Source organism: Crinia signifera, chromosome 4 (assembly GCF_055691185.1).
Source record: "Crinia signifera chromosome 4, ASM5569118v1, whole genome shotgun sequence".
Classification (NCBI taxonomy): Eukaryota; Metazoa; Chordata; class Amphibia; order Anura; family Myobatrachidae; genus Crinia; species Crinia signifera.
The window spans coordinates 18,859,625-18,885,580 of NC_139220.1; the positions used below are offsets into that span (position 1 = coordinate 18,859,625).

The window sequence follows — 25,956 nt, forward strand, 5'->3', positions numbered from 1 at the left end:
TATCGCTGGCAGCAGCTGTGTAGGGTGGAAATCGGAGACATGGCTGAATCATGATGTGGTTCGATTTTAGTACCAGTGGCGTGCGCAATTCAGGGGGAGAGTGTGGGGACCCCTAGTGTGTGGGGGTCCTAGGAAGACCGCCCCGATGGCCCTTCCTTGGATCCCACCCCTCAGCTTAACCCTAACTCTCCCTGCTAGTGCCTTACCCTAACCCACTTACCCCACTGACTAATATTACCCCCCCCCCCCCCACCATGCAGAGCTAGCTTATTTGCAGAGGTCAACAGGACATTTTTACAGTTATAGTTCCACGTTAGTTGAAGAATCATAAGTTGCCCAAGTCATGTTTCCACAGTATGCATGTGCCTGTGTTTACATTTGTTTTATCTGTTACATAAATTAATATTTTTTAAAACATAGTTACTGTAGCTAATAGCAACAGAATGCAATGTTCTATATACAGTAGATGCTTTATTATGGTGCATACACACAGTACGATGTATGCACAGGAAGACATCGATGACCAATTTCCATTGAACTTCCCGAATATCCTGGACGAAAGATGTTGACTGAAGACGACCGATCTAGCTAGAGTCTATAGGCGTTTTTTGAAAGATATCCAAAGTGAGCTGCATGCACAGCCGATGAACAACCTTGATGAATGACCGGCGGATATGCGCATCATCGTTTATAGCATACACGCTGAACGATATTTTGACCAATATCCATCAGAAGTGCCAAAATGAACAGTGTTGGTGAAAATATCGTAGAGTGCATAGGCGCCGATTCCGTGGGTGCTCCAGGGCCTGAGCACCCACGGAAAATGTTAAGCATCCACCTTCCCCAACGGAGTCTGTAGGGAGCACCCAGTTGCGGCTTGCAGGAGGCTCATAAAAACACTCCCTGTGCCGCGTAGTCTCTGCCTCTCCATCAGCATGGTCCCGGCATTGTACACCGTATCACATGTACCCCCGAGTCAAGCAGCTGTCATTTTTTCTAAGTAAAAAAAAAAACTGCCTTGGCCGCGTATTATGATCCCCGCCGCGGCCCGCCTACCCGGTTGCAGACTCCCTCATGATTAGCTCCTGCACACGTGTATAGTGCTCAACAGCAGTGAGATGGGACTGGACATCAAATACAGACTGTGCGGACATGCACAGCCTGTACTTTTGGACCCAGGACTCGCCCACCTTCTTCTCCTTCACTGCTGTCATATGCTCCCTGTGGAGGTATGTGTCCGGGACGCTTCTGTGGCTGCACTTCTGCATGTTGTAGGCGGGGGAGTAATTTTCTAGGGATATTTTTGTAAAGAAAGACTGCGCTTATAAGAACCAGGTGCATGTAGGTCTGAATTAACATTCACCACTTGCTTGTAAACAAATATATTTATTTATAAAAAGTATTAAATTCAGATAAATTTATTTTTACAATGAAATATACACATACAATCAATACTCGGTGGCCACCTAGATTGGGTAAATTAATAAAATAATGCTGCTTAAAAGAAGCTTTCTTTGGGCTTGTATAGCTTTAAAAATGAAATTAACTTTTTCCAAGAGGCTCGCGGGTGACGTCACCAATCAGCGACCAGTGGCTGCTGCCTGGTCAGAAGGGCAGGATAGTCCAAAACAAATATGGCCGCCGCACCACAGGGCTGATAGCACCGGTCCTGGTAGAACGGTCGGCGGCACAGCCAGATGAAAATCTGGACCGGCCCGCCGGGAAATGGACCGGCATCCCGGCGGGCTGGTCCAGATTTTCATCTGGCTGTGCCGCCGACCGTTCTACCAGGACCGGTGCTATCAGCCCTGCGGTGCGGTGGCCATATTTGTTTTGGCCTATCCTGCCCTTCTGACCAGGCAGCAGCCGCTGGTCGCTGATTGGTGACGTCACTCGCGAGCCACCTTTGGCCTGGCGGTACGGCGGGTGACTGGTAAGTAACATCCCTCCCCCCCCCCCAGGGCAGTAGCGCACGTTCCCCCAAACCCCCACCCCGGCAGTCGCGCTCACCATCGCCGCCTCTACCCCACCCCAGGCAGTAGCAAGCGCAACCCCCCCCCCCCCCCCGGGCTGCTTCGAGATCGTTACCGGGACGGATTGCGTAGCCAATCTGCCCCTGGAGGGACACAATGCTCTGCTCACAATTCCTTCTCTCTGTATGATTGCCATCACCTGTGTGAACAGGTTAAATCATGGGTCTTCAATCCGTGGCCTTCCAGATGTTGTGAAACTACATGTTCCAACATGCATTGCTACATTTTTTCCTATAAGTGCATGCCAAAACTGTCAGGGCATATTGGGACATGTAGTTCCACAACATCTGGAGGGCCACAGTTTGAAGACCCATGGGTTGAATGATAAAAAAAGGTGTTTCACCAAAGGTGATGGTAATCATACCGAGAGAGGAATTCTGGAGCAGATCATTTTGTCCCTCCTGGAGAGGGTCATGTTGAGAGGTATGGAACTACCTCTGCTTCATATTGTGCCACATTGAAGTACCCCAGTTCATATTAGGTAACATAAGAATACAAGAAAACGCTGTTGCCAATGAAGGTTTTGGGAGGTTTATTGTAGTGAGTTTCTGTAGATAACCAGTGACAAACACTGTTACTTCTCTCCTTGAGTTTGAAGCCTGGGAATCTTTTTTTTTATCGGATCAGCTTCTTTTCTTAGTTGAGTGTCTCTTTAAGTCAGAACACATGCTGAAAGCACTTATCCAGCACACCACCCACAGACAGCTGGTTCTGACCTTACTGGGTCTCATCGTCTATGTGGAAATTATATGCTGATACGTTACATTATGAATATGTCCAAATCCATTTGTATTTCACTCACCACCGACTGATTTCTCCACCGGTCCCTGCTGTTCCCAGGCCCCGCGTAGCCCAGTACGTACTCGGCGCCTGCAATGAAAACAGCTGCATCCGGGCAGCTGCTGACATCAGAAACGCCCCCTAGCAGGCTTAGGCACGCCTGCGTTTTTCACTGACACTCCCACCGTTTCCGTTTGGATGCCCACCGTTTCTCTTGGCACTCCCATACATCAGCCGGTTCCAACCCCCACTCCCTGTCAATCATTATGCGAAGGGCCTGCAATGAGCCATTTTCACAGGACCCGTTCGCAGACGGTACTCACGCGCGGCACTGCGTATGCGCACTTTATCAATAATCGCCCCAAGACGGCCAAATTCGAATCCTGTAAATGGAATAACATGAAACTACATACAATACGTACCTGTTCTATTCAGCATTTGCATATTACCGACTGGCCAGGTTTTCACCATAGAAATCCCCAGCTACCAGCAGCCATCTTGTATTCTGTTACATTCCGTCCGTAGACCCCTTATTCACATATCTTTTCCCACAGTGATCTCTCACAGGTTTTGTGATCCCACCCGTTGGTTCAGGGTTGGATGAAACCGCCCCGCTCTGGGATTCCAAACTCTATATGAACTGGAGCAACCCCACGAGGATTCTGTTGGCGGTTTTACAACTCCGACAGATGCACGATAAGAGACGGCTTCTATATTTAGAATTCTTATCAAATAGACAGAGGCAAAACCCAGCAACAGATAGCAACAGAATAATTAATGAGAAAGAAAACAATACATCGAATTCTGTGTTAACCCCCTAATGTGGTATGGAAGATTGTGTAGAGATCAAACTGGTTTCAAGAATGCAAATGATACAAAACAATCCCAGCTACGTGCACTAACATATGTCGTGTTATAAATAGAATCTTATTTCAGAATGATATCAGGGAACACAAAGATATAAGGAGAAAATAATAATTCTACCAGCGTTCTAATGGCCCATTTATTATAGCAACTCGTGTGCAGTGCGATCGGGACGGGATCTACCACCCAGGATCACATTGCAATATGCGATCCTTTGGGACTAATGTATGTCCCTGCGGCTCCAAGAGAAGACAGTCCCTGCGATCTGCTTCACCAAGCGTTTTCTGAGCTTGCCAACAAAAACGGTGGTTGCGTACAGAAAAACGATAGGCAGGTCAAAGTCTGCACGGGGGGCAGGCGTCCGACGTCACATGTCAACGCCCGCCACGTTCTTGGACATTTCCGAGCCAAATAAAAGTCAGTTTAGACATTTATTTGCGAATGGGGGAAAAAATCATTCGATGATCGGACGCACGCATGAGAACAGATATGTCAGCGTACACATCCGATCACATGCTTCCGATGGGATTTGCGGGGCAGCGTTTATGCGCTCGCTAAGCAGCGAACGACCACTGTTTAGCAAGCGCGCCTGAATTAGACCCACTAGACGTATATCGTTAACGATATTTTTATCAGGCCTATAATTTACGATAAATTCTATAGTGGTCACTCACCTTTAGACACAGGGCCTTATTCAGATCTGAGCTCAGTACAAATTGTTTGGAAAATGGGCAAAACCATGTGCACTGCAGGTGGGGCAGATGTAACATGTGCAGAGAGAGTTAGATTTGGGTGGGGTGTGCTGAAACTGAAATCTAAATTGCAGTGTACAAACAATGCAGCCAGTATTTACCCTGCACAGAAACAAAATAACTCACCCATATCTAACTCTCTCTATGCATGTTACATCTGCCCCACCTGCAGTGCACATGGTTTTGCCCATTTTCTGAACAAATTTGTACTGAGCTCAGGTCTGAATAAGGCCCACAGTTGTACAGATTCATGTTTGCAAGCAACTGGTAAAAACCATGTTGCACTGCAGGTGGGGTAGATGTAACATGTGCAGAGAGATCTGGGTGTGACGCGTTGAAACTAAAATCTAAATTGCAGTGTAAAAATAAAGCTATTGAACATCTGTGGGCAGCCAGTATTTACCCTGCACAGAAAACATACATGCATATACTCCCCTTTGCATGGTTCCAGACACAAAGCAGCAGCTTTACTTACCAACATGAATCAGACTCAGTGATTGTTATTTTTACATTTTCTACATATCGCAACTTGAATTTATTGAACCGGTCTACTACCTCTGGCTTTTCTTTCAGGAGTATTCCGCACCCCTCCCCCCAAGCACTGACATCAGTGGGTGTAAGAGAGTACAGTTGGGGTTTTGTCCGTGCTGTTTTCTGCTGAGCTGTCACACATGTAGGCTTGCTGTTGAACAGCAGATGTTACTGATGTTATATAACCCTGCTATATGATTACAGTATCCATACGGGAACATGTAAAGCTGGAAAGATATTTTAGGCTTTTCGGCAGCGACAGAGGGTGGGGGAGTGAAATCGGAGCTTGCATGGTTCGAGGGGGGGGGGGGGGATGACATTCTCTTTCAACTCCCTGTGCTACTGTTACATGGAAACCACAAGTGACGAGGTTCATGATGTAAGATTGCTGGAGATTTCTCTTGAGTAGCCCCAGTATTAATTGCTGTCTTGGTCATCCTGGCAATCGCCAAATGCGGGACTTTCTGCAGCAGTGATCAGAGCTATAATCCCTGTATGTGTCCAGCAGTCAACATTTATAATGTGAACAATGTTCTGGTACATAAACACAATGGGAGAGCGGATTTCCACGTGTCCGTGGGGAAAGTGGATCAACCCTCAATGCTGGGTACACACCAGAACGATTTGGCCTCAATCCCGTCAATTTCGATTCAATTTCGACCGATTGTATGTAAATTGGGCATGTTTTTGGCATGTTTTAGATCTGATTCCGATCCGACGCGCGTCCCCTCTGGTCGTTTTGGAGATCCTTCCAGTGGAGGTGAGGATTTGTACAAGATCCCTTCAACTGCGTACAGATCGTGATAGGATCGGATGGGGGGGGGGGGGGGGGGGGTTGAGCACATTTTAAACACCTGTGTGACTTCTAAGAAAGCGTTGCAATGATTCCATTGGGAATGGTTAAAAAAAAAAATTAAGGGCAAGAGGGGAAATGTCAGAGGGGTCCCCCAGCTGTGTACACTTATCCAGCAGCTGGGATGTCTCTCTCTATACACTGCGCTCTATTGCCCCAGGGAGACCGTCGTCAGGTGACAAATAGAGCCAGACTCCGCAGAGGTTCTAGATAAACAGCTGGAGGGGCCTGTGTTTTGTCAGTACGTACCTGTCTGGCTGCAGCAGAGCCCCTGACCCCTTTCTTACTGCTAAAAGCAGATGTTCTGCTCCCGGGATTTGCAGGTCGTATTGTTAACGTGTACCTGTTACCGCAAATGATCGTCCCAGTCATTTACCAAACGCTACCGGTGGTTTATTATCTACGAATACCAATAAGCAGTGCTTTATGCATGAGTTTTTCATGTTTGTTTTTTAGCCGACGTGCCGACAGGCGGTATATGTGTCCATGTTGACTTACATCGAAATTCGGGGCGAAATTTTTTTTTATTTTAGGTCTCCCGCTGTCGACGTAATGCGCAGGTTGACCTTCTGACCCTGTTGATCTTAGCCACGTCAACCTTTTTTATGTGTTGACCTAATGTACGTCGACCTTGAAAGTGTTGACGCTATGTCCCATACCCCACACCGTACATGTGCGCTTTGGCTGTAAAACGCATCCAGCTCTGTATTAAGCGCGGAATGTCTGTGCTTTAATCTGACCGACAGGCCAAGGAAGAACTTACATTGAAAGTAGTTTTACTATTAATTATTTATGTGACCAACTGGAAAAAGACGCCGAAAATAGAACAAGAAGGAAAAACATCAGAAGATGTTAGCGAGATCCGTCCTTATTTGCTATATGTGCGATCTCCCTGATATATCACAGTAATAGTGACCGGGAGCATCTTCATTGCCATGTAGGCCTTGGGCAAAGCAACGCATCATAGTCCCTACCCACACATTCACAGGAATAAGTATAATGAAGAAGTTCGTAACTGCAGGGCAGGGAGGAGGGAGCCACGGGCTGCTCTGCTGCTAGGGGAGAGCTGGACACGCCCCTGAAAATGACAAAAAGGGGATTGTGGCGCTAGGCCATGCCCCCTTTACCCGAAGCCACATTCACTCACTCAGTAGCTCTGCACCCTTTTCAGGGCCGGCAACGACTTCGGCACAGCAGTTCCCAATTTGAAGTATGTAACTGGCCTACTTAACTACCCTCCCAGAATGGCCGGGAGGGTCCCAAAAATCAGATACCCCCTCGCGGCTTCCCGGAAGGGTGGGCAAGCCTCGGCCCCGCATCATCCCCCGTACCCCCTCCCTCTGCCGGTCAAATACCAGCATTCGTGGCTCTTTTGAGGTGGGGTTAAAATTATGCAAATCTCATCATTTAGTACCACCCACTCCCCGAAGAGCTACAAATCACATAATCTACAGGAATTGGGGCCTAGCTTAATGTCGATACGCCCCGCCTCTGGAAAAGCTGCAGAAAGTCTCCTCTCTGGGCTTCTTAAGGAGAGCTTCAAGGCAGCATTCTTTACCTGTTTCCCAAGAAGCTCTGGAGGCACCAACCTCGGGGGGGGGGGGAGATGCAGCGCAGTTAACCTGTACTTGAATGTCCAAGGAATTGGCTGCGGAATGTGCTCCTATAGGAGTAGTTCCTTAGCAGACCCCCTAGACTTGCTGTATGGGCAGTTTTTGCAAACCATGCAATTTACTCAAATGGAATTAAATTGCATATCACACTACACTCTTACATAGGTCTAGTCCTGCTAATGTCATCCTCATACCGTATTTACACACGGCCAAGAATACAAACCCTGTAATGTATCAAGTGACAAACCACATGTTAAACCACACAAAAGTTGGATTTGTTGGACATGATTCATACAAGAGAGTCAGTACGCAATAGATTGTTGCTATCTGCAATGTAATAACAGGAAAACCATAAGGTAAGAATTTGGGAACAACACTCATTACTTAGCCAGTATTAATGGACAATAACATCTGATGTGTAATGGGAGCAATAAGAATGTAATCATCACAACCAACCTTACCTACATCCAAGCAACCCTTGCATTTTTGGGAGCCCCCCATACTGTTTGAAGAGTAGTGGACCCTCTCACATGTATGCCCATGTCTTAGTAAAATGGGCAGTATAGAGGTTTAATTCCAGTAACTGCGTATCCATATGAGGTCATTTTATGAGAATGCTATCATTTTAGCCTTGTCTCCTCTTTGTAGAAGTGGCATTATACTTATGTATTTGCATGGACAGTGATTTTCTGCCATCACTGTCCTGCTCAGGATTCCCTGCTGACTTCTCTAAGCATCCCCCCTTGCAGGAACTCCTGACAGGAAAGAGACAGCAGCACATGATCACACAGGATCTTCTTATCTGTGCTGGTGTGCACTGATCCATAGAGTGCTGCTCCTGGAAAAACCATCCGATGCCCATTGGATTTCTATAAACAAAATACAATAGAAAAATAGTGGAAATCTCAGCGTGTGTACCCACCATTAGAATCCCTTACTTACCAAACCTGGCTCGTTCCTAAGAAGCAAAATTATTACTACCCACAGAATCTTTAATTTGGCTAATTAAGATAAGCACCCAGATGCTTCAGTGCTAATTGGAGGTACATGGATGTCACCCTGCATAAATTTGGCTTTCCCTCCCTCCTGATGACTCTCCGTCTGCATCGGTTTCCAAAACTGGACTTCAACTCATTTGAAATTCATTAAGTGCTGCCTGCTGCATAGATCCTGGCAGACCATTTATATTGGCAGGGTGTTGATGGACCTGGCTTCTCCAGGTAATGATGATTATAAAACCTCCTTATTCATTTGCAGAAAATACAGCATGTTGCTTTCTCTGCCTTCTAGTTCTAAGGGACTCAACGTGATCAAATGCTGCAGTGGCTTCAGGTCCATCATATCAAGGGCATGTGATATTGTACAGTATTTCATTAGCTATATACACTTAATTTCACAGTTGCCGACTTTCTGGCTGCCCTCTCCGGCTGCCCTCTTAATCCCCGATACTCTATTGCTAGTTGTCCGCCACCATACCAGATTATGTTTTTTTTTTAAATTCTTCGGTCCCCGAGGGACCAATGTTTTGCGTCTGCACCTAGCAGTGCGGGCGGTGGTCGGCAGCTTATGTAATTTCATCGGTGTTCCCATGCAAATCTCTCGGTGACGCGTGGGGGGGGGGGGGGGCAGTTGATATGCCCGTCTGCTTCCCGCACAGGGTGCTCACAGATCAGAGACACCATAGAGGTGTCCCTGATCTGCGAGCCCTGGAGAAATCATTCGAAGGTCGCATTTGATCTAATGTTTCTCCCCTGCACCCAAGGCGGCAAATTATGCAAATCATCCATTCGCAGGTCCGAGGGGTCGAGGCCGACACAGCGGGCGGCGTTTAGTTCATAAGCAGAGTACCAGACTATGGACCTTCCCATGGGCTGTACCCACTGGCCCGCAGTGCTAGGTGTGAGTAGGACGTCGAACATGTAGTTTGCCGTGCCCGCTCGCACCTTCCGTCTGCACATGCGCAGAAATTAGAATAACCCCCTATGTTCCAGGACTCGAAACTGTTTTTAAAAGTCATCAAACCATAAGAATCTGCTTTCTGTGCTAAGACCATTTCATGAGTTAAACTCTGTATCTGTGAATTGAGGAGACCAGAGGTTGGTGATGTATCGTACACGTCTGTTGTCTTCTGCCTGGAAACGCGCCTTCCGCCTGGTTTCCCCTTGTGCGGCTAGCACCTGGTGCTTGAAATGCTCTGATCCTCGGAGAACCCTTATAGAAGGCCACAGACAGCAGCCAAGGTGACCTCTAACACATGTGTCTGGTAAGTAAGTGTTACTTTACAGACCTCTATAAGCAAGGTGACCCCTCTCCCTCTGTCGTGGAGGTCAGGGATCATATGTGGTGAGAGCTTATGTCCAGTGTTCTAAGAGACCTTTCAGTCTAATTTCATAAATCCTGGGTAGCCTAGACCCTCTAAACCAGGCCCTGACCAAATTCTTCCACCTCTGAGTGTTAACAGTCATTAATCCAGACCTTGCCCAAATGGAACCCCCCCCCCCCATTCCTATTCATTACGCTTAACCCGATTTCACTCTCTTCCTCATATATAATATAAAGTATGCACAGCTTTTCATAAGGCGTGGCCACAAAAATGGTGGGTTCGCCCATGAAAACGCTTGGAGTACCCCTGCAAATGCAGTCGGGTCAATGCCTGCTCGGGGCAGGTGGCTGAGGTCACATGATGTTAGCGCCCACCCGAATTCAACCATTTCTGGGCCAAATAAAATGGTGAGCGACCATCAAATTACTTCTCTTCCATTCGACGGCATGCGGGTGGATGTGTATGCGAACGCATCTACTCACATGCTAGTGAGCGGACTCCGGGCGGCGGGCATTCGGCGGGATGGCAGACAGTGTTTACCTGTTCCCTAGGCTGTGTAGACTCGCAGGTCCAAAGTACCAACCAATCATCTCCTAACTGTCATTTATTCAACCACAGCCTGTAACATGGCAGTTAGGAGGTGATTGGTTGGTTGAGCACCTTATCTATACTCATGGCAATTCCAAGATGGATGCAGGAGGAGAAGCAGGGTCACGTAACATAGAAAGTAAAAGCAAAATGTTCTCAGGAAATGTTTGAACATATCATAATAAATAAATACACAAACATAATAGAACCAGTACTGCACTTTCTAAGCTCACAATCTCCCACTTCATGGTAAGGCTCCTGTCTCTTCCTCCTGGCAGCTGCTCTCTGGTCCATTGTGATGTTTGAGGGCGCAGCCCCACACATACAGTAAATGTGATAGAAGAAGCTGGTACACTGGGCATGTGCAGCAGCTCCGCTCTAATTTAAGGCACTTGTAAAGAGGAGGGTGTGTGTGTGTGTGTGGGGGGGTTTCTGGGCAACCAGAACACCCCCCCCCCCCCCTCCCCCTGCATTTGCCTCTGACTTGGGGGATTTCAGTGCACTGGGAGTCACTGACCTCAGTAATGCCACTGCTGTATATCAGTTATACAGTATTTACATTTATGAAAGTTTACCGTAAGCCCAGGATTTAGGGAAAGTGCAGACAAGTCCGTGTGAAATGTGCAGATAACGCGGGCATGACCTTGTCAAGTAGAACTCTGCTATCTGAAAGACAGAAAGGTACAGTAGGCACCAGGCGCTAATGAAGCACATCATTTATACGAATCATGTCTAATTGTCAGGAGTATGCTCGGCCTCCGGGGCCAGCCTGCCTCGTCTCAGTTTACATTTTTATGGCTGCGGCTTTGGGTCATCTCCACCACAGCTGTTAGCAAAAGTAACTTTACAGTAGAGCTATAGCCAGGCCAATTAAACCATTAATTACACATGTACAAGCAATATCTTGTAGCTGCAGATGTTTGCACATCTACATAGAACAGAGAAAAAGTAAAAAACAAGTAAGTTACATACAAACAGTGCAAAACTGCAGTCACCTATAGCAACAAGTCCCACATGTGCTTACTCTATGGAACATTGATAAAAGTGCAGTTGGTCTCTGTTTTGTGCAAACGCTCCAGAACTTGTGTAAAGCTTACGGCAGCGATGAGCAATGTAGCATCTTCTACCGGGCAGAGATGGGCATATTCCTGGCGTTCTTTGCTGCCGCCCAGCCGACTCAAAGGGTATCTGATGCCAATATACTTTCCCCCGAGAAATCACAGTGGTCTATGGCCACCTTGACTCAAACAAGGCCGCCACTAGAAATGCTGGGGCCCGGGACTGGCCTACAGTCTGGGTCCCCAGCGGCACAGCGCCATACCTCTGAACACACACACATCCCCGGTGCGCCCGCCCGCCACCACCCTGCCTGCCACTGCCAGCACCCTGCCTCCCCCTACTCCCTTCCCATTACCATCATGTCGCAGCCGCGTCCTCCGGCTCCTTCAGTCTCCACGGTCCGAGCGCACACTGCAGAGTGCCGAGCCCCTCTGTGTCTTAGGCTCTGCGCTCTGCAGGCTGCACTATGTATTGTGCATGCCTGGCCACCGGGTGAGGGACGCTAGATGCGGGTGTTCTGCGGGGGGGTAGGGCTGGCTGCCGGGTGAGGAACGCTGGGTGCGGGGGTAGGGGGGCTATGGGAAGCTGCCCGGGCCCCTCTAGAGGCCGGGACCCAGGACAGCTGTACCCAGGGCACCCCCCTGTCGGCGGCCCTGACTTAAACCCTCCCTTCATACAGTCTACCTCCCACCACATAATTGTAATCATCCTCACCTGCAGACTAACCCTAATAGTAGCCTAGCCCTAACCCCTTACACCCCCCTCCCCCCTTCACAGCCAAACTTTCCGTGTCATACTCACATTTTTGGATGTTCACTGTTAGTATTCCGGTGCCGGTCTTCTGACCGCCGGCAATCTAAGTGTTGGCATGCCAGCTACATCCCTTGTAGATGTAATTGCTCTGGTACTTTGTGGTTTAAATTGCTATTTTTTTACAATAACAAGCAAAACTGCATTGGCTCTGTTACAAAGTAGCCATTTAATAAACATTGCTTCGTATCCAGACCATGGCTGTAAACTTCCTACGAAGAAGCTACATAAACGGCCCTAAATTACAGCGACGTGGACACCGCAGCTTTGTGAAAATAGTTTGTAGCGTTTACACAACTAAATGCTGTTTGTTCTATCTGTCTCCAGCAGACTTACCGGTCCCCTTGTATAATCCATGCGGAACTCATAATGCATTTCTTTGTGCATATATTATACGGTAAATCTTTGCATGCTTTCTTTCAATTAAAATTATACAGCCATATAACCTTAAAGTGTGTCTTATGCTTACAAAAAAAGTTGAGGCGGCCATTTTGTTGAATGAGCTAGTATTGGATGGTAGAGAGGTATGGGGAGTCAATATAGCTTTAGCACATAAAATGGCCGCCTCCGTTGCATGAAAGAGGCAAGTACTGTACATATTAAGAGTCCAGCCAGTTGCAGTTTGTTGATGATATTGGTTTGCTGAGGTAATTGGACTCTCACCAAGCAGTCACAGGGCTTACTGCGCATGAGGGAGCCGGCTTGCCAGTACAAACTGCCGTGTGAAAATATATTGCAGATAAAAAAGTATAATAGGTATATAAAAATAATTGTAAAATTGCAAAAATATTTAAATAATAAAGCTTTTTTTTGTCGACACAGATTCTCTACTATTGACTTCCTGAGATGCCGTCCTTCATAAAAATTCAGCTTTTTCTGAGGTAAAGGTCGAAGGTTCTCAGCAGTGGTATAAAGTAATGGCTATATTTGGCTAGGGGGCTTCTTAAATAGGGTGTTTTTACTGCATTAAAGGTATCTTTCTTTTATAAATAGACTAGCACCTGAAAATCACATGGCTCTCCTAACCACCCAAAAACGTGGGCTAGTCTCCCAGGACACCTGCATCACCCTTGGCAGCAGAGACGAATGCAGACGATCGTGGGGCTCCAGGGAGGGGTCAAGACTAAAATGCAAATCACACAGATCCAGGTTATTCCTGGATCGGTGCAGATCGGATCACATGCTGTGAACGGATCCCGGCTCAGACGACCTGAGTTACCCATTTCAACTGCAATTCATCCAGGTTCTTCCCATGTAAAATGGTTCTAGGTACCCAGGTGGAGCCATTTCCACTCACTACGATGTTCATTTGCAATAACCCAGGATTGTCAAGTCAGTGGAAAGTGATATTGCTTAGCACCTCAGTGAAACATTTGGACTTAAGCCATGGATAGCCTTAAAACCTGGACTGTAATTGTGGAGTTTGGTAAGAACTCTATGGCACAATGCATGTCTCTCAGACTAACGAATAAAGCTTGGCTTACCATCATTTATCAAGATGAAGTTCTGGGCAAAATCATATTTTTTTTTAACAGACAGCAATAAGAGGAATCATGGAATTTGATGCTGTTTTCAGTGTTTTCATATGATTTGTATTCCAAAGGCTGCTCTTGTTTTACAACACAAAGCTGCCTTGTAGACACTTTGGAGCCTTCTCCGCAGCCTGAGATCTTCTGTGAACATAATACAGGATACATCTTTAGTACTGAGCTATGGTTTTCATAGCCAGTCAGAAAGGTGCCTGTTTAACATGAAATATGTCTTGTTATGGAAATCCCACGAGGGGCTGTTATAGTGGCCTCTGAGCGGAGGAGAGAGAGCATACTGTATATCAAGAAGTGCCAAGCTGTCAGCAGCCTGACTCATTCACATCTAGGTTCTCAGGTGCTGACCTGCAAGCCTGACTGAAGTGAAGGAGAAGAGCTGGACCAGCTGGGAGAAGCTGTCACTTAGGGTAGGGATAAGCCAAAATTTACAAGGGCAGGAATGTGACTCTTCCACTCAGTTTCTGCGGAAAGTTTGGAAAGTAAGACCTCTGCTGTGAGCCCTCACTTCTGTCTCCAGGTTTTACTCTTCGAAACGAGATTATATTTCTTTCCAGCAATTCTCCGTGCTTCCTGTTCCTACATTTCCTTGTCTACAAAACTCGTACCTTCCCTAAGCTTTCTTTCCTACTTAAAGTGAAATTTAAGCTGTCGTTACAAGGCCTGGATTGATCATTATGCCGTGAAGGCCTCTTTTTCCGTGTAACTGGGTTGAGGCTGTAGAGGTTGCAACCATTCAACATCCACGACATCAGATCTCACGATGTTCCACTCGTCATGGCTATGAAAGAAAAAATTATGTATCTCACCAGTAATTAAAATGTTAACAAAGTATATCATGGAGAAACAAAAGCTCTACAGCCAAAGTTCTAGGTCTTCAATAGATCTTGCCCTGGTCCTAGTCACATAAACTGCGGTAGAGCCCAAGATTTGGCTTTTGCAGAGGTGGAGAGTAGATATTCCCTAATCGTGAAAGGCCGAAATTCGATCAATGTGTGCCCTATCCAATGAAACCAATGTGGAAAATTTTTTGAGGGTTTTGTGGTCCAACCGCCTTGGTGTGTATCTCAATGATGACAATCTATCGTAGATTTTAGACCTTTACAGCTAATTTGTCCAACCACTTCAATAACCACTTTCGATCATGTCTAGTGGATTGTATTCCACTTGTATCATACCATCATTTGCCGATCAACGGACCAAAATAGTTTGTGTCACAACATTTGTTCACTAGAGGCACTAGTGCATGAAGTCTATGTTGGCCGGTCCAAGAGTTCGGCTTCTTCCACGTAAATAAGTAAAGTTTTCAGGCCTTGACAAATGACTATCTGTGAAACAAAGCAAAGATCTCAAAAGTCCCAACTTTTTATTAATCTGAGTTTTTCCTACATTCCCAAATTACTCACCCGTCCAGTGATACTTTGAGAGTTGGCTGTTTTTCAGATTGTTAATCCCTCCAAAAGGAAACATTAAGTTGTAAGGCGCTACGTATCAAATATACACGTGTGACCAATAACTGTTGGGATTATAGGAGCTTCAAATCTAGCTTTTAGGAGAGGCGGCAGTAAAGGAAATTAATTTTCACAATACATTACAACATGTTCTTGTTACGTTCACCGAATGTCTGCTGCAGAGACCGGGTTCCAGCAAAGCAGCTTCCTCCTATTCTGCTACAAAAGAACGATAAATGACTTTGGAACGATATAATGTCACAGTGAGAAATAGGAGATAGTGTTGGAAGAACGCTCTGTGTTATACCATTGCTCATTAAAGCCCATTGCATTGATAGCAAGTGCTTATATTTCATAGGTACTGAAACTCCTGAAACCACAAAACGCTTCCCGCAATAATGTGTTTGAAATTAATGGAAAATTAAAAGAGCCCCTAGGACAAAGCACAAGAATTCAGGGCTCTTAAAAAAATAGGACAAATCAAAACGATTTATTTCCAGAGCTGGACGTTTCGGGGGCTCCCGAATCTCTTTTCTTGGGGTGTTGCAGATGGCAGGATGAGGTATCTACTCATGAAGTAGCTCAAACCTCCAGAAGACCCACCTGAAAGTCACATATCTAACTCATCATTATGCAGCACGGCACTCAGGTCATGGGTTCGATCCCCTCTATGTTCCTAACTGTGTGCCGTTTGTATATTCTCCATAGTGATGTGTGGGTTTCCTCTGGAGGGATACATACGGATGACTGGCAGAAGTGATGTTGGCGGTCCAAAGACTTTTGTGCATAATATGTGTAAGAGGCACCGCTACTGTTTGGGCATAAGATGTATAAGAGGCTCTTCTGTTGGCTGGGAATAATGTATGTAAGGGGAACTACTGTGTGGGCATAATGTGTGTATGGGGCACTACTGTATGGGCATAATATGTATAAGGGCCACTGATTATGTTTGGGCATAATGTGTGTAAGGAGCACTTTTTTTGTCGTATAATGGGTCCCAATGTGTGGTGTAATGTCAATAACGGATACTACTGTGTGGCATAATGGGAATAACAGACACTAATATGTGGTGTAATGTGAATTGGTACCATTCTGTGGTCGCACTACCTTCCACCATGAAGGCACGCCAATGTATTTTTGGCTTGTGCCAGGTGGGCATCAATTCTCTTTCTACCACAGGGCACCAAAATATCTAGTTTATTTATTACCAGTTTCTTATATAGCGCACACATATTCCGCAGCGCTTTACAGAGAATATTTGAACATTCACATCAGTCCCTGCCCCAGTGGAACTTACAATCTATATTTACTACAACATTCTAGGGTTAATTTTTGTTGGGAGCCAATTAGCCTACCAGTATATTTTTGGATTGCGTTGAAGCTTGACATCGATTGTGGGAAACCATCTGGTTCTCCCCGATCAATGTCAAAACTATTCGACATCGGCCATAAACCATCAATGATTTCTAACCATCGATGGCCACCCCTACCGATCGGGCATTGGCTGGAGAATGAGCAGACGCAGGGCGGGTGCTGATGGGAGGAGAAGGCCTTGGGGGCGGGCGCTAGCTGGAGAATGAGCCGGGCAAGCAGCATCTGACAGATCAGTGAAGCAGGCAGCAGCAGGAGGTGGTGCCTTCCGTTGCTGCATATATTGCTTGCATGACCTGTCATACTGTTTAATCAGCAGCTGCCCGCCCACAAGTGTCTTCCGGTCCACACACCCTGCAATTTGCCACTGGCAATTGTTAATCTGAGTCGGTCCTAGGCTTGGGATGCCCTTAGCCATTCCAAGTTCCCTAGGCATTTGCCTAGTCTGCTTATGCCTCGGGCCGGCTCTGGGTATTGGGTATATATTGGTGGTGGTGGGACCAGCAAGCTGAAGTTTGCCTTATTCACTTTTCCCTACGTCTGTTTTGTGCACAACTGCGTCCCGTTCCAGGTAACCCCACTGGGTGCCGCTCACAAACCCTCCTGATCTTGTAGATTAAAACTAGGACAAATGATCCGTAAATGAAGTGCTGTCTGGCGGCCAACTCTGAAAGCTTATGGCAGGTACGCGCACATGGACAAGGCTCTGGGCTTTATGACATCACAATCTATCCAAGTTGTTGTCTACTTTGTCGAAGCTTATATTACTCCTTATTAAGCACAATGTGTGTGAGAGAGAAAATAAAACAAAATAGTTTTTTTTTCCGCCAGACAGAGGTCAGACGGGTCAGTTCTCTTGTGCGAGTTCGCTCTTCTCTAAATGGTGTGCTGTACTCATAATGATGGCACACACAATCATACCACACCTGTGCTGTGGCTGACAATGGCTGTTTTATTCCACAGGGGACAATGCGAAGACCTTTAAGAGCTCAACGCGGGAACAGAGGTGCTTAGATGGGAACATTCGATGTATGAAAGACGGGTGCTTGGATTACTCTCTCAGCCGTTATTCTAGAGTCTCGCACAATAAAAGAAATCAAGGGGTAGATTGACTAACGCTAAAACAGGTGTGGCTGTCGCCCATAGCAACCAGTCAGATTCTGCATTCAACAAAATGATTGAATCTGGTGGGTTGCTATGGGCAATAGTGCCATATGTTTGTTTTAGAAGCTTTAGTAAATGTATCCCATGAGACCAATATATATTAACATATAGCTCCAAAATATAAATCAATAAAACAACACAAGTGTAAGAACACTGCCTGTAATTCATTTTCAAGTTCTGTAATTCTAAAGAAGTCATTTGAATAACACGAAAACAATGAAACAGCTACAATTTAATTTCATGCATTGCACACAAAGTAGTCGACATGAGTTTTCACTTTTTTGTGTCTATATCGAAATCTGGCAACAAGGACACCGTATAAGTGTACCGCGTCACCCTCATATGGCTCCCTCTGCTTGACACACGATTATATTATCCCTCTATGGACTGTAGGCCTAGTAACTGTTGACCCATCGACTGGATACTGTTGGTTCCAGAAAGACCCGCTCACACCGCTCACATCAGTGACCTGGGAAAATTTGTAAAGACACATGTTAAAAAGCACATGCACACTTACAGATGTGGTCTCTGTTGTATAAAATGGCTCCTCTTGGCGTGCCAGGGCTCTGCATCAAAGGGGAGGAAAAAGAAGAGAGTAAAACGATGGTGCATAGAGAGATATTAATGTATAGGCATAAGGAGTGCCATGTTTGGGTCTCTGAAGATGGAGAGGGGATGTCAGTGGCATATTGAACTCAGATCTTTTCTGAACATCCATATGGACAGTCAACCACCTTAGACATTTCTGACCATCCACATGGACAGTCAACCACCTTTGTACTTCTCTGAACATCCATATGGACAGTCAGCCAACTTAGACATGTCTGACCATCCATATGGACAGTCAACACCTTTGTACTTCTCTGAACATCCATATGGGCAGTCAGCCAACTTAGACATGTCTAAACATCCACATGGACAGTCAACCACCTTTGTACTTCTCTGAACATCCATATGGGCAGTCAGCCAACTTAGACATGTTTGACCATCCATATGGACAGTCAACCACCTTTGTACTTCTCTGAACATCCATATGGGCAGTTAGCCAACTTAGACATGTCTGACCATCCACATGGACAGTCAACCACCTTTGTACTTCTCTAGACATCCATATGGGCAGTCAGCCAACTTAGACATGTTTGACCATCCACATGGACAGTCAACCACCTTTGTACTTCTCTGAACATCCATATGGACAGTCAGCCAACTTAGACATGTCTGACCATCCATATGGACAGTCAACCACTTTTACACTTCTCTGAACATCCATATGGGCAGTTAGCCAACTTAGACATGTCTGACCATCCACATGGACAGTCAACCACCTTTGTACTTCTCTGAACATCCATATGGACAGTCAGCCAACTTAGACATGTCTGACCATCCACATGGACAGTCAACCACTTTGGACTTCTCTGAAAATCCGTATTCACAGTCATCCACATCAGATCTTCCCTGACCAACCGCTTAAACATTAATAAACCTTAGATCTGTTCTGAACATCCATATTGACATACATCCTCCTTGGATATTCTCAGAACATCCATCTTTGATCGTCTCTGACCAACCATGACGACAGTCATGCACCTTAGGCTTTCTATGGACATTCACAAAATTCTGAACATCCACATGGACATTAATCCACTTTAGATCTCTCCTGATCATCCATGTGGGCAAGTTGTCCAGCTTAGATCTTTTCTATGCATCCACATGCATACTCATAGAACTTAGATCTTCTCTTAACATAAAAACTAAACAGTAATCCACTGTAGATCCTCTACGAAAAGCCCCACAATGTTTAACCAATGTTTTTGTTGGCCGTAACAGCTCAGCTGCTGGCCATGCACCTCCCCTGCCATCTGTCAGTGAAGACAGAGAAAATAAGTTTTTTTTCACCATTAATATCGTTGGTAGGTTTTACATAAGAAGTGAAGATGAGATTAGTACATCAGGCATTAGAATAAAATAATGGGTTCTGTGTTGTTCATTAGCCAAAGATAGAGGCTTATATTGTACATTGACCGCCAAGAAACATTCTGTATTAGGTGTAAGCCATGTGTATATTTAGTACTTAAATGTCCTGTGCTTATATCATGTATCTACCTATATTATCCCAATGCATTCTGGGGCCAATGCGTACGCTCGGGTCTGAATTCGACCCCTTCTCCGATGGTGGGGGTTTGCACATGTGCATGCACGAATATGCGCATCGACAAACCCCTGAAGCAAATGGGTTCGGTGAGTTTCACTCTCCCTGGGCCGTTAGCTGTAGCGCAGGCAGGTGTGGAGGGGCAGGAGGCTGGAGCGGCCGGCTGAGGGGATCCCAGGAGACTAGAGGTGAGCCTGCTGAGGGAATCTCGGCCAGGGGAGACAGGGACAGCCAGCCAACGCAGAGGGAAGGAAGGCAGTGGTGAGTCCAAAGGCCCCTTCCAGCACATAGGGTAGCTAGCCATGCCCACCAATGGATTTAAAAAAATAAAAAAAAACACTGTCATCTTTCTCAGTGCCCTGCCCAGTCTCCTACAGACCCTGCCCAGTGCCCTACAGGGAGTGACTTGCCCCTGTTAAACTACACCCCTTCTTTTAGACCACGCCCCCTTTTTAGTTTTTTCCCGCGCATGCCTAATCCATTAACTTTAGTCTGGGACCACTAGTATATTTCTAGCTTCGCCTATGTTCTTGAGTCTACTGTAACGTATAGTCTAATATGTGTCTGGTGGCAATTGCAAGACAAAAGCGGTGCTTTATACACATGGCGGCTTTTTCTGGTTGTCTTCTATTGATGTACAGAAGACAGACATTGACCAACTAAGAATCTTGGATCCGTAGGAGAATCGCTGCCATGTGTACACGGGAGTCAGTACATAACGCTAACGTAAGCAGATGCGATAAAATTATGGGAGTTATTCTGATTCACTCGGCAAGACACAATCACTCTAATGGACAAAACCATATGCACAGGTGGGGCAGAGAGAGTTAGATTTGGGTGTTTTATTGTTTCTGTGCAGGGTAAATACTGGGTGCTTTATTTTTACACTGCAATATAGATATCAGTTTGAAGTATACTCCCCACCCAAATCTAACTCTCTCTGCACAAGTTACATCAGCCCCACCTGGAGTGCAGCACGGTTTTGTCCATTAGAGAGTGATTGTGCCTTTCTGAGTGAATCAGAATAACCCCCTATGACTTTCAAATGCGTTCCTTAAAGTTTAGTGCTATGGTCAGGCCCTGTGGGCCCAGACGTCGCTTTTCTCATAGGGATTAAAGATCCCTTAGTGTGCTGACGTCACGCCCCCATCTATCCTCCATCTGCCACCCCGAGAAACGGAACGCAGCACAGGCGGATTACAACTGCTGGTGTGCTTTTGCCCCTACTGCTGGCATTTCTGTCTCATTAACCCCTTCGAGCCACAGCAGGGCTTTGATGGGAGAGCCGAAAAAGATGAGGTTATCCTATGAATTCATAACACGGTTGCAGTCCGAGGGTTTTTTTTTCCTCTTATTCAAGTGCATCCACCTGTTTTATATTTTCTTTCTTTTATTTTTTACATTAAACGATTTCCTTCTGCGCGTCTAAAAAGCCCCGCTATTTACCAACACAAGTAGGTACTGTGGAGTGTTTCAGTCGCCCCTTTTGTTTGCGTTTCCTGCATAAGGTGGGTTTTTCAGAGACCAGATGCAGAGGACTGGGCAACAGACAGTCTCGGGACCATCTGTGCAAGGTTGGGGGGGGGGGGGAGTCGAAGAAAGGCTGTTTGTGTAAGTCGTGGGAAACGCACTGCACGGTCGGCCAGTGGGCTGCATGAATTGAACTAATTGAGGTTTACACTCCCAAGCTTGCCGCGGCCTAGTCAGCGCATAATCCTTCATCAGCTGCAGTCGCGGGCAGTAATTGGAGCCTATTACAAGGACGGTTCTCCCTGCAGTGATGTCGAAATTGAGAGGCTTTTCTGTCTAATTACTGGCTCTCAATAGTGCTGGGAAAATAGGGGCTGGGAAGTGCTGCGAGGTGAACGGGGAATAGGAGGAGGGTACATTGATGTAGCTTCTGCCAACCCAGCCTAGACGTCTTTTCTCCTGGAAAACAACATTGCTGAATATATAATGAACTGGAGTTGTTGGTAATTAACCCCCCTCCTAAACAGAATTGCTGAAGCTCATTTGCATTTCTGCAAGAGCCCGGAGATTATGTTCTCACGCTCAGAGATAGCAGACGATGTGCAGTTATCACCCAGCCCTACGTCGGGGGGGCGCCTACAACCCATGCGACCGGCACAAAATACAGTATTATTTCATCTATTGTCAGATAAACCGAATACAGTGGCTTCCAGTAATGACGTGCGTCTGTTCGGCTGCCACTGTTGCCCGCTGGGCTGTGCCTGGCAGAGCCTGGCATTTACATCCTATTGCATATTTTAACAGAAGGCGATGACGGCATTCACCCATTCCTGCGCCCGTTTCACAAGTCAGAGTAATGGTGGGGGGGGGGGGAGGAAGCTAAAGCTCATTTATGAACCGGAAAGAAACGAAGAACCACGGGAGACAAATAGGTCGTCAGGGATTACAGCAGTAGGTTGACGCATGAAATGGGTTGACAGGGTCGTAGGTCAACACAAGCATGAGTTCGACAACGGGAAGGTCAACAGGTCAGAAGGTCGACGTGATATTTTCTCGTTTTTTCAAGGTCTATGTCGACGTAAATCGAAATGGACACCATATCAATGTACCGCATCCCCTGGCATGGCTCACTTTGTTCGCCATACTTTTGGCGCACTATTGTATTCTCCCTACACGCCCTAATGGATGGTTGAGTGTAAAATACCGTCTGTTTTTGAAAAAAAAAGAGAAAAACTCATATCGACCTTTTGGTTGTCGATCTTGCCATTGTCGACCTGATGAACAGGTGCTGTCGACTCTTTATACCATCAGCTTTGGGCATTTGGTGCATCTGATCCAACTACAAATATTAGATCAGTGATTTTCAACCTTTTTCAACTTGCAACGCACCGAACAAGATTTTAAAATTGCTGAGGCACACCACCAGGGCCCCACAGGGAAAAACACATTGGCCCCCACAGGAAAAAAAAAAAATCCATATGCCCAGGATAGGACAGAGAAAGGACTGGAGCAGGAAGAGACCAATGAAATATTGCGATACAAAATCTGATCCAGCATTTTACGTCACAGTGGTTGAAAAATGCTGGATACGATTTTGTATCGCAGGAAATGAAATCGGGGTTGCAGAGTAATTAGGGGGTCCCATACCCGTCTAGTGGGTTTCAGCAGAGCTTTTGAAGCTCCACGAAATTACCTGATTGTCCCTCGATTTCTCACTTAGAGGAGGAAGTCGACATCGGCCATTATAACATTATACGGCATAAAATTACCTCATTAAAACGTGCAAATACGACACGTAGAGCGGAACGTCCTCCTGTCACCTTACACATGTCTTATTAGTAAATGAAGCCCCATAGTATTTTAGAAGAAAAAGAAAACCTGTAATTAATTAGCGGTGTTACTCCCGCCAAGCGACACCTCGCCATTTATCGCAGTTTCACGCTGCATCACTTTCATACTATTACCAAGCTCATTGTATATAGATTTTTAATCAGGAAATATATAGAGTAAATATCCTTCATTTAAAGATGTTATTTTTTTCTGTTTTTTGTTTTGTTTTGTTTTTTTTTAGTCATTCTTCCTTTCCACAATTTACCTCAAAACATATATTATATAAACATAGTGGCACTTCATGGGTGGTTTGGTCTATGCTTTTTAGCCATTAGAATAATAATCATATACTGTAGATACACACTTTATGGATGACCCACTTGAGCCTCCATTGTAGATTTGGATGTTTTATTTCTTTGCATTTTTCCAGCAACTGCATCAGCTCACCCCAATAAACAGTTGCAATAAATGGTTTAATACTATTGTAAAGCGCAACGGAATCTGCTGCGCTATATAAGAAACTGCAAATAAATAATAATGCAATAGCCACGCCATCTTTTTACTGGCAGATGCTTGAACATTCATAGGTAGGTAATGGAAATGAGTAAGCAGACTCCAGTAGTTTTTATTGAAGATAACAGCATACAGGTGATAGAAGATAAACAGCAGTCAATATACTAAGGCATCAACCTTTCCTGGGCTAAGTACTGTACCGCTAAACCGCACTGTGACACTCCAATAACATAGTGACAGACTTGAGCATATGCAGGACCTTCTATAGAGCCATGTAAACAACATGTACCTGCTGTCTAATCAGCCTTACCTTTAATTCTGGTGACTTGGGCGTGTGATGTTATTGTGGCTGAAGAGTTATGCACAATAACACAGGTGAAGACTTCAGTGAAGAGACATACAGATGAACATTTTGTGCCACAAACTGTATATTGAAGCCCCATCTAATGTCCCCTGAACCTTTGGGAAGTAAGGTGGAGCCAGTGTGACTTCTTCCAACCTGTGATACTCTCTACCCTTTGTGTCTGGTTCTAACCTTACTTTCACTCCTTCAAATGATCACTCACCTGATACATCTCCTGCCACTCATCCCATTCAAGGACTTTTGGTGGGCCCAAGTGCTGGTGGAGTCACTGGAGGGGATGCAGTAGAACCTCTAGCATCTGTCTCCTCCAAGGTGGTGTCCATATTTTTAGTTCCATTTTTTCGGATTCCACAGCCAGACCACATGGAATCAGCAGAGAGTAGATCCTGCACCCCTGCAGCGCCAGATTTTCACCACCCCAGCTTGAGCTGTGGTGCCCTAGCGATGCCACTGAGCAGGACCCTCTCCTCTCTGCATTTATTTTGCCTACCTTGTATGTCCTAGTTCCTTACCACCAGGCCCTACTGACTCTGAGCACTATGGCCAGGGCCAGCTCTAGGCCTCCTAGCGTCCCAAGCTAAATTTTGAATCCCCCCTGGGTTGTGGGTGCAACAAGCAGTCCAGGACAGATACAGGGGGAGGCAGGTGGTAACTGGGCAGCATGAAGCACCCGGGGGCTGTGGGTGCAGAGGGCAGTCTGCGTGTCCGGGAAGCGCTGAGTGAGCAGACAATGCTTACAGCGGTAGCAGAATTAGAAAATTCAAAAGATAAAATGGCCACTGATTGGCTGAGAGTGCTCTCTCTCCCAGCCAATCAGCAGCTGAGGCCGCTCCACCACTGCACCCACAGCCCCCGGGTGCTTTACGCTGCCTGGACCCCCACGCTGCCTTCCCCTGTATCCTTCCCGGACTTAGGCCACCCTTAGGAGCCAGCGCCCAGCGCGGCCGCTCCCGTGGAGCGTTCCTCGCGTCTATGGCGATTTACAAAGCAAACACCATAGTAATAACATGAATAATAATAGTAATACTACAGGCAGGGGTGATAAATCTGCAGAATGTTGGGCCCCTAATAACTGCGACCCCACGTTTTACAACTGGCAGTGACCAATGACTGCGAAAATGTTCCTCATTAAAGCCAGGTGCTCCTGATTGGGGCTGTCGGAGGAATAACAGAGCTGGCTTTACAGATAACTGTATCTGAGAACAGATGAGGCAATTAGTAACTTGTCATTTTGACTGATCCGTACAACATTGTGGTCTGCTCACGGTCCCTAAGGACCACCGTTGTCATGCAGTGCTATTCAGTTACCCTGCTCATATAATTCATTGCAAGTGTCCCAGCGAGACTCTTAGGGCAGCTGCATTTACCAGCGGATCTGTCATTTCCATTGAAGGTTTTCTTGGGGGCAGGATGCCGACCCCTGAAACTTTTATTTTATTTTTCAGTGTTAGTATTGTACTATTACTTAGCTTAGGTTTGTTATCCACTCGTATACATTTTAAATAATAGGCCATTCCCCGATGTTCGGTGTCTGCGCATGTGCATTTGCGTTAGTGCGCATGAGCCAATGGGGAGCGAGCGTTTCGCACTCGCCAAGCAATTTGCTCCAGAGGGAGCGGGCGGAGGCGGACACGAGGCTGGAGCAGGGGAACGATCAGCATTTGTAGCCGTCCCCCATGGGCGTTCCTCTGGGAGTGCAGGCAGGCCGATGTCTGCTACAGGCGGGTGGCTGAGCACACGCCCCTTTTTTCGGCCCTCTCCGCGTGAAATAAAAGTCTTTTATTTCCGAACAGGAGAGAAATTATTTGATAGTCGGTGATCCGCCAATGATTTCTCTCCCCTTCGGCTGCATACTAGAGGATGTGTTCTCATGTGGGCGAGTGGTGATGGCGGT

General features: G+C 46.2%; 1 long non-coding RNA gene across 1 annotated transcript; it reads left to right on the forward strand.

Annotated features, from left to right (window-relative positions):
- The first annotated feature begins 12,002 nt into the window (after positions 1 to 12,002).
- LOC146072245 (uncharacterized) lies at positions 12,003 to 17,853 on the forward strand. The gene is made up of 3 exons (XR_014473002.1): positions 12,003 to 12,603; positions 13,029 to 13,087; positions 17,536 to 17,853. It is a non-coding gene; the product is annotated as an uncharacterized LOC146072245 (long non-coding RNA).
- Positions 17,854 to 25,956: the final 8,103 nt, after the last annotated feature.